The following is a 9,291-nucleotide window of genomic DNA, read 5'->3' as shown; positions in this document are numbered from 1 at the left end:
TTTCCTCAGCAGCAAACCAGGGGAGGCTGCGTAAAACGGGTGACCAACTCGGTGCTTAGCTCCAGCACGTAAACGGGAAAAAGTGACGTTCGTATGATCGGGAAGCTGAGAGGGTGGCATCTGAGATCCTGGAAACGAGTGGCACTGAGGGTGTACGGTGTGTAACAAGCGCGCTGGCACCCTGACACGCCCCTGTGCCCGGTACATACATGCCCCCGTGTCCGGTACGCACACGCCCCCGTGTCCGGTACGCACACGCCCCTGTGTCCGGTACATACACGCCCGTGTCCGGTACATACACGCCCTGGGAAGCGGAGTCAAACAGGCACCTGAGCGGTGGCTGTGGGACGCCAAGTGAGACCAGGCCCTGCTCTCCCCTCTGCGGGGCCTTCCTCGCCCCCGCCCACCCCCCGAGATTAAACGGACAAGGCACCTTTCATCCTAGGAAGGGAGCTGTCCTGAATGAAGTAGCATTTTAATGCACCGAAGAAACCGGAGAGGGTGGTCATGGGGGAGAGGTAAGCCATCTACTATGGTGGCTTCTGAAAGAGTCGAGAGGGAGGAACATGTCTCATAAATAATATTGAGACACGTTTGCACAGTGACAGGTGGCTGCTAGAACGGGTGGGTGACCGCATTGTAAGGTTCAAAAATATCGAATCACTATGCTGTACCCCTGGAACTAATACAACATTGTATGGCATCTACACGTAAATAAAATGATATGAAAACTCTTACGCCTAAAAAACCATTACCGTGTCTCTAGCCCCCGGCCAGGAGCTCCACACGGATGATTTACACGTTGTCCTCCGGTGCGCTGGGAGGGGAGCACCCCTGTCCTCGATGGGTGATGGGCGAGGAGAAAGTGGACACTCAGCCTTGAGGTGCCAGCACCTTCCCGAAACCCCACCGCCGGGGGGCAGACCTGGAGCCCGGGGCCAATGCGACCGAGGTGCCTGGTTTTCAATGGTCAAATGGTCTGCAAGCGAAATCCAGATCAAAAGGTAGAACAGCCTGAGAGTGCCCTTGGCACTTGGCACAGACGGGGGGATGGAGCAAAGGGGGAGCAACATGGCTCAGCACACGGGGTCCATAAGACCCCACCCCAAGATGGAGACGTGGAAACAGCAGTGAGTGGAAGAAAGGAAAGGAAAGGGTGACGAATCAACATCTGTGATGCCGGCCGGCGTGGCGCAGCGGCTGAGCGCCCACCTAGGAACCAGGAGGTCACAGTTGGATCCCGTCAGGGCGCAGGCCCGGGTTGTGGGCTCCATCCCCAGTGTGGGGTGTGCAGGAGGCAGCCGATCCATGATTCTCTCTCGTCATTGATGTTTCTCTCTCTCTCCCTCTCCCTTCCTCTCTGAAATCAATTAAAAATATATATTTTTTAAAAAAATATATTTTATTGATTTTTTACAGAGAGGAAGGGGGAGGGATAGAGAGAGACATCAATGAGAGAGAAACATCGACCAGCTGCCTCCAGCACACCCCCCCCTGGGGATGTGCCCGCAACCAAGGTACATGCCCTTGACTGGCATCGAACCCAGGACCCTTCAGTCCACAGGCCGACGCTTTATCCACTGGCCAAACTGGTCAGGGCAATAAAAAAATATTTTTTAAAAAAGTTTGTCACAAAAACTCCACACAAACAAGCTGCAGAAGGAAACAGTGATCAGTTAATTAGTTCATGGTGGGCGGCGGGGGTGGGGGGCAGAGTGGATCCCACACATTATGCAGAACATGTGGCTGCTCAGCTGTGGGAGCCCCTGGCCCTGCCGTCCAGGCAGCCTGCAGTACTAATCGGGCGGGAAGCACCCCATTCGTCAGGTGGGGGAGCAGCCGTTCGCAGCCACAGGTGCTGAGCTAGGATTCCCACACCCGCTGCCCGGCTCCTGGGCCCCTGGGCACTCCTGGCCATGGAGACCCCGGGACCTGTGGATCTCGCTGGCAGGGTGGCTCCATTCTCTCCTGAGGGGGATCTAGGGGAAGGCAGGGTTCCTGGCCTCGGGAGCATCTTTCAACGACCTTTCGAGGCTCAGTCATGTGGGTGGGGCTGACCACGGCTCCGAGAAAAGGAAAAGTGCCGCCTCGCTCACTCGTCATCCTTAAGGCTGGTCTCCCATTTTAATCCTCCTCCGATCTGTTCCTAGCGCTGCCCCCACCGCCCAGAGCAGAGACTGGTGCCGATGCCCGTGCGACCTAATCTCCACTTTCCCGTAAGTCACCGGAGACAGAGCTCAGGCCGGACAGCCTCCCGGAGAGCCTGACGGGGAGGGTGTTCTGCCGGATCCCGGGTCCTTGTGATCTGCAAAGACCTTCATGTAAAATACATGACGTCCTGTCTTCTAAGGGGCAAGTTAGTTTAACCTGCTCCTGTTTTACTCATGAAACTGTGAAAACAGGACACCATGAATATTCACCGAAACACAAGGCTCCCCTGTCGGTTCCCTCCTGTTAGAACAGCGCACACTTATAACAGGGCTCGGTGCCACCAACACGTATTCTTTCTTTTGTTCTTAATATATTTTTATTGATTTCAGAGAGGAAGGGAGAAGGAGAGAGAGAAACATCAATGATGAGAGAGAATCATGGATAGGCTGCCTCCTGCACACCTCACACTGGGGATCGAGCCCACAACTGGGGCATGTGGCCCGACCAGGAATTGAACTGTGACCTCCTGGTTCATAGGTCAGTGCTCAACCACGGAGCCACACCGGCCGGGCCACCAAAATGTATTCTGACTGGTGTGGGCGGGTCCCATCTGCCATTCAACCTACAAGTGGCATTTCTTCTTCCGATTGTAACTGATATCTGCTCACAGTAGGTTCTGTCAGATCAGACTGGGGCCCACCATAATGTCCTCATTTTAATTTTACTACCTCTTTAGAAGTCCTATCTCCAAATACAGGCACATTCTGAGGTCCTGGGGTTAGGACATCGTCATACACATTTGGGGGGATACGACTCAGCCCCTGGCAGCCCTGCGTGTGCGTGGGAGGCTTGCTCAGAGGGAGGCATGGCGGGAGCCGAGGTCTGACGGACTCCGCGTGGGGCACGTTCTTCCCCGTGACATGCCACCAGTTCTGGTCCCCACATGGGGCCGCCTCTGCAGGTCTCCTCAAAGGGGAGGTGCAGAAACCCTCACACACCACGGAGCTCAAGCCCCTCCTTTGCAGAGGGAGACACCGAGGCCAGGGAAAGGTACCAACGTGGCTGAGATCTCCCAGGGGTAGAGGAGCTGAGACTAGAACTCAGGTCTCCTGAATGTCAGAAATGGACAAACAGCCCGGCAGCGTGGCTCAGTGGCTGAGCGTCGACCATGAACCAGGAGGTCACGGTTCGATGCCCACTCAGGGCAATGATTCTTTCTCATTGATGTCTGTCTGTCTGTCTGTCTGTGTCTCTCTCTCTCTCTCTCCCCCCCTTCCATGCTGAAATAAGTAAAAATATTTTTTTTAAGAGAGGAAGAAATGGGAAAACGTAAGTTTTCCCCCAAACTGTCCCACCTGCATCGCCGGGGAATGCCTGCGGCCCCTGCCCGTGGTCATGGAGGATGAGTGGCCGTGTCAGACGCTGTCTGACTGTGCAAGTCTTGCTTCAGCTGCTCTAACGTGTGGGCTCCCACTGCTGCAGCCCAGCGCCTGCCCGGACCCTCGTGCTCAGCAATCCACGGCCTCCCCTCCCCAGCCTGTGTCTTCGCTTCCTGAAAAAAGGCATTTTGTTTTCAAAACACAGGGGACCTGGTCTTTTCCCTGCCATCGTGTGGCTGAGCACTGTGTCCAGACAGACACCATCCATCGCCATCCTTTCAAATGCCAGAGCACGCCGCTCCCGTGCGGGCGCGTTAACCCGGGCCCTGGCTCAGCAGGATGGCTGCCACGGAGAGAAAAATTAATCTGGAGAGACCCGGCTCTCACATCCAGAATCCTCAAACCCCACTTAAATTCACGGCTATAAATTCAGCCGACACGTCCCCACGTCTCCGGCTCAGAGCTCGGGCTACAGGCCTCGCTCCACACGCCTCCTCGCATGTCAATCAGCAGCAAGCCAGGCTCTGGCGGAGCCCTGGGGCCGGGACCTGATGAGTGTGACCCTCCCCGGCGACGGGCTTACTGGGATGGGTCATTTCCTAAGACAGTTCCCACGAAGGATCTTCTTGACTTTCAGGCAAAATGCGAATGTTATAAATAAAGTCCCACATCACCTGAAATGCCTGGAAAGTATTTACTGAGCGCGTACTGTGTGCCGGGCAGGGTTCCAGCGAGGGCCAACCACATGGTCACCTCCTCTCAGGCCCACGGGGCAGGAGGAGCTTCCCGGTCTTGGCCGCCTGAGTGGAGTCAGAAGAGGACCCTTGATTGAAGGGCCCGCCACTCGCCACAGAGGAAATGTTGGGGCACAGAGCAGGAGGGCTCTCGGCTGGAGAGCAGGAAGCAGGCACTTCTGTGGGGAGTCAGAGGAGAGGGGACTGCGTGGAGCGAGGGAATGAGGAACGGCTGGACTTGTGAACGAGGAAGAGAGTGAGGAGAAGTCTGAACAAAAACGTACATGATGGGCTCAGCCAGTGTGGCTCAGTGGTTAAACACCGACCTATGAACCAGGAGGTCACAGTTCGATTCCCGGTCAGGGCACAGGCCCACGTTGCCGGCTCAATCCCCAGTGGGTGGCGTGCAGGAGGCAGCCGATCCATGATTCTCTCTCATCACTGATATCTCTAGCTCTCCCTCTCCCTTTCGCTCTGAAATCAATAAAAATAAGTTTTTTAAATGTGCATGAGGGGCGCCCCGGGAAGTAGTGCATTCCGGGTGAGAACTCTCAGGCCTACACCCCGTCTTCAAAGCTGCCCTTCGGGGTCGCAGCATGAGTCACAATTTCCAGAGACCATGGGAAAGGGCTCCATTCACGCATGCCCGTCTCCAAGGGGCGGCGTCTGCTAATGTCCCTCCTGCCCCCGCCCCCGAGAGGCCAGCCAGCCAACCCTGGGGATGTGCCCCGCTAGCGGGAAAGCCACCTTCAAAAAGGTGTGCCCATAAATCCAGAGCAGGAGCTGAGCTTCGAAGTCTCCCATCGGCCCCCTTCTGATTCTCCTCGGATCTCTCATTTCTGACTCATCACTGACAACAGCGTACAAATTCAGTTCCCCGGTGTGTGTTGGGGGGCGGGGGGGCAGGGAAGGAGGAGCGCCCGAACTCTCAACGGGGAATTAGCTGAGGACCAAGTGGCTGCCGTCTGCTACGGCTGCCGTCTGCTCACGGCTGAGTGACTTCAGTGTACAATGAGCTCAGTGGCCCCACAGTAAATGTGTCTTCTCCCTCATCGCCAGTTCAAGCCTGGGTGCACCCCCGGGTCAGTGCAGCCTTACCTACAATAGCCAAGACGTAGGAACAACATAGGTGACCATCAACGGATGAATGGCTAGAGAAGCTGTGCTACACACACACACACACACACAATGGACTGTTATTCAGCCATAAAGAAATGAGGAAATCCTACCATTTGTCACAACATGGATGAACTTGAGGGCATTATGCTAGATGAGAGTAGTCAGACAGAAGACAAATACTGTATGATCTCAATTACATGGAGAACCTAATTTAAAAGAGTCCACCAAACGAGAGAGAGAGAGAGAGAGAGAGAGAGAGAGAGGTAGGTGGGGGGGAGGAGGGGCAGAAAGAGAGAGAGGTGGGGGGAAGAGAGGAGGGGCAACTGGAGGAAGGCGGTCCGAAGGCACAGATTCCAGCTATCGGACAAATAAGGCCTCGGGAGGTAACGTACAGCCTGGTGCCCACGGCTAATGCTGCTGCAGGGTACATAGGAAAGTTCTTAAGAGAGCAGATCCCAAGAGTTCTCATCACAGGAGAACACTTTTTCTTTTCTCTGCCTCCATCTTCATGAGGGCGTTAACTTCTCACGTCATCATCTCACAGGGTATGTCCGAAGCCACTGTGCCGTGTGCCTCACCCTTACACAGTCACGCACGTCAATTCTTTCTCAATAAACCCGGACAAAATGAAATTCAGAAAAAATCTTGGTGCACAAGGGATCGTGAAATGAAGAAACAGACAAACTTACAGAGCGTAATGAATTGTCATCTGATGCTCGGGGGTTAAAGACACAAATTATAGTTCTTACAGGACTGCCCGGCAGAACTATGGATCGACCGACTACAAAGACAACTCCAGAATCCTCTGCGACTTGTGCTAATTCTTTTCTGGGTACCAAAACCCGCGCCACATTCCTTACTCCCCGGGGAAAGGCGCCGAGGTTGTCTCCTACCCCGTCTGAACTTCCAGGCGGGTTTCCCAGCTGGATCGGCTCCTGCGGCATCCGTCCGACCTTGAGCCTGAACCGGGAAAAAGCACAGAGGTGGCAGGAATGAGAATGAGCCGCTGAGGGAGATGGATTTTCATCACAAGGTCCTGCCCTCTCTACCAGGCCTCTCGGGCTTTCCTCGTTGGTATTCATGACACACGGCAGCACCGGTCAGGGGAGGCCCTGCGGAAAAGTCCTCTCGGCTGGAGGTCAGGAGACCTTCGTTCCAGCCCTGACACCCTCGCGCCTCTACCAACATCTCCGCCACCCCCGCCAACTACATGAGGGGGGCTGGGTTCTCTGACGGTCTCTCCCAGCCCTAAAACTCTGGGACTCAAGGAAATATAATGACTCATGTAAAAGCACATTGATGATTCATCCCATCAATTCACATTGTCTGAACCGAAATGATGTTTGGCTTAGAAGTTCAAATGCAATTACGAGACGGAGGGGACAGCAGCAAGTGGCCCGCGGAAGCCACAGACATCCTGGCCCTGAACCGCACACTGATGATGAGCCATTAGCACCTTCTGCAGACTCGCGAGCGGCCGGAACCCTGGCAGGAGGGAGTCCTGAAGTCTCCTCGTGCCACTTAGCTGACATTTATCATGTGATGAATGAGGTGCCTTTTCGTCCACTCTCATCATGGATCTCCCACGATCATTAGGGATGATTCAAGGCCTGATGCCCGCTGGCCGGGCCTGACCAACAAGAAATTGCTTGCTCAGTAAGATTTCGGAAGCTTTGTGCCAAAAGAAAAAGAATCATAATCGCATCTTTGCGTGTGGTGGCCAGTAACCAAAAACTGAACCCCAGAAAGGGAACCCAAGGGCTCACCGAGGCCGGGCTTCAGGTGGGGTGGCTTCAGGGGACAACCAAACGTCACCAAGACCTGGTTCTGTGTTCTCCGGGCTCTGCTCTATCCTGTTGGCTAATCCCCAGCTTCCCCAGTGGCACCTGGGTGACTGCCACCAACGAGGGGACTGCCCACCCCTCCCGGGTTCAAGTGCAAAGCCAGAGTCCTGAGTCCGTGTTTTCCCTGAAGGTCAGGATCGAAGGCCTGAGCCAAGCGCTGTGACCCAAGAATGAACTGTGAGCCCAGCTTGGTCCTGGGTCCCCTGCCGCTGCCTCCTCCCCCTCCTCCTCCTCTTCCTCCTCCTCCTCCCCCCCATCGCCCCCCAGATTCTGCGGGGAAGAGTGAAGGCGGAAGCTCCTCCAGGAAACGGAGTGGTGTTCGCTAGAAGCCGAGGTGAGGGCAGCTACGTTACGAACGGCAGGCGTCCATTTCAGGCCTGGAACAGCGTGTGTCAGGGAGCAGGGTCTCGGGCTGGGCAGGCCTCCCCGAGGCCCGGCCTCACCCTGCACTTCCAGCCGAGGAGGCCGATTCTTGCGGAGACTGAGTGAGGCGTGACCTTCCTCCCGAGCTTGGAGCCTGGCGGTCGGGCTGTGAGTGCCTGTTCCTCACCAGCTCTGGGGCTCCGGGCAGCCCCGGCTCACCCCTAGACCCTCCTGTTGGGGTTCATCGGCCAGGAATCACGGCAATAACAGACAGACTCGACCCCAATGCATTCCTAGCCCCGATGTGCGGGCCTTTGCCCGTGAAACTGTAGCCCTCTGGGGGCGGCACTGGCCCGAGTTCATGAGCTACCAACTCCGACGGCCCAGGTCATGAACTGTTACTACGCATTGTCTTAAAGCCCCTTGGGTCTGGATGGTGTTTTCCTTAATCAGTTAGACGCTCAGAATTAAGTCTCGGGACAAAGGCTCGTGGGCAGCATTTGCTTTCCCACAGCTGTCCTTCCAGCGGCGGTGAGCGTGAACTCCGACCCCGCCCTTACTTGGCCCCAATGGAGGGAAACGGTGCCACTTGGCAACGCCGCTCACTGTTTGAGTGGTTAATGCCTTTTTAAGTGCGCTTTTAAGGGTGTGTTTTAACAGGGTTCTACACCTTTAAATGCAAATATAAGAGAGTTTGCATTTGCCGTAATTAGGCTGGGATTGGATTCGGGGTTTGTAAAAGCCGATTGCGGATGCTCCCATCCTTCACCCACGTTGACTGCACCCACAGTGAACATCTGAGGCGCTGTCGGGTGGGGTTCACAGCGGGGGCGCTGGGGGCTGGGACCTGCCTTTGACCTTGCCTTGCTTCCACCAACCCTGTGACCTTGGCGAGCTTCTTCGCCTCCGAACGCCAATTCTATTCTGCCGACCTACGAAGTGAAGTAGCGTCCGCAGCTCCCTCCCGGGCATCTGAAGTGCGGAGAGGGCCTGGAAAGGACTTGCCCGATACATACTAACTCTGATGATTAATTATATTAGCTCAGGAAGGATTAGTTAGGAAAAATGCGCTGATCGGTTACCCAATCAATGGAGCCCTGTGCGGACCGGAGGAGGAAATGTCCGCCCCAGACGCAGCACAAAGCCGAGACCATGCCCCCTGTCACCGCCTCTGAGATCATCCCCGCTCAGTGCCCTGCACGCGCCTCAGAGAAAGAGAGGACATTTGTGAGACACCCCAACCATGAGACATGTCCCTACTGCAGAGGGAGATGGGGGGGGGGTGGTCGGAACTCACCTTAGAATCAATGAAATTCAACAGCTTTAAATAAACAGTACAGTGATCGAAGATGACGGAGAGGGAGAGAAGGGAAAATAGAAAATTCTCATGAAACTAATTTATCAGTGAACTCAGATCTGTACACTCTTCATTCACTTCCAGGCTCCAAATTATGATTCTTGCTCGTGAGCAAGACAATTAAGGAACACGCCACAGGGAGCCAATGGTGATCACACAGGGTCACGGGGCACAGAATTCAGGGAGTCCCGCCGAGATGAGAACTCCCGGCCCCTCGCTCCCCCGCCCCACCCTCGCAGGTGTCTGCTCCTCAGCGTCTCCCACATGCAGGGGTGACCTGGTGTTGCCTCTCCCTCAGCTCCTGTGGGAAGGCGGAGCCCCTGCCAGGCTGGCACCGGGTAGGT

The sequence above is a fragment of the Myotis davidii genome, unplaced genomic scaffold (genome assembly GCF_000327345.1).
Source record: "Myotis davidii unplaced genomic scaffold, ASM32734v1 scaffold663, whole genome shotgun sequence".
In the NCBI taxonomy this organism is placed as follows: domain Eukaryota; kingdom Metazoa; phylum Chordata; class Mammalia; order Chiroptera; family Vespertilionidae; genus Myotis; species Myotis davidii.
Note: the sequence above shows the minus strand (reverse complement) of the source record.